The sequence below is a fragment of the Arachis ipaensis genome, chromosome B03 (assembly GCF_000816755.2).
Source record: "Arachis ipaensis cultivar K30076 chromosome B03, Araip1.1, whole genome shotgun sequence".
Lineage (NCBI taxonomy): Eukaryota > Viridiplantae > Streptophyta > Magnoliopsida > Fabales > Fabaceae > Arachis > Arachis ipaensis.
The window spans coordinates 11,193,102-11,193,972 of NC_029787.2; positions in this window are offsets into that span (position 1 = coordinate 11,193,102).

Sequence of the window (871 nt, forward strand, 5' to 3'; positions counted from 1 at the left end):
CCATTATAAAACTGTAAATAAAAAGTAAATTTCAATTTAAAATCTTTAACTAAATTAATTTAAGATTATTCTAATCGTTTTTGTTTGAGTAGCAATTATGAAAATTGGGAATGTGGATTATGACTTGCATTCCATTACCTAATGGAATTAGCTAATCTCATCAAGTCATCATCACTAGCAACTAGCCACTAGTTACAGAGTAGTGTGCCCTTGTACTCTCTATAATGTGTGTGTATATAAGTAGAAAGTACGTGGAACAATGCTTTTTTTTAATAATTTAAATAATAAGTTAAAAAAAAAAGTTCATTTTAATTTTAAAATTAAATTTTAAATTAAGTAGATATAATTTTTATTTTAAATAATTAATAAACCTGAAATGTAACTCGTTGTTCGTATTTTTTATTGTTCATCTAATAAAATTGGTATATAATGAGATTACTTTTTATTATAAGTTGTGATTATCTTCTAGATCTCTATTATTTAATGTTTATTTTTTTAATTTACTTTTTATAATAAATTTTAACTATTTATTTTTTTTAATTTTTTTTTGACAAATTAAATAGCATTTTCAAACACCATAGCTATATTATCTATCTTTTAAGTCATAACTGCATTGTTCCCAATTTTTTTGGGTTGCCGACAACATTATTGTTTCTTAATTATGTCTATATATATTTGGGGCTAGTGATACTTGATGAAACCCATTTTTTGGAGTCAAATATAAAAATCTTCTATGAAAACTAAATTTGTACACCCTACAGTATAAATTGATGGCATATATGGATTTGTATGAGACCATATCCGATCAAATTGACTTTGGTGCTTTATATGCCAACTTCTTGGGGTCATATATAAAACTTTGAGAATTTAG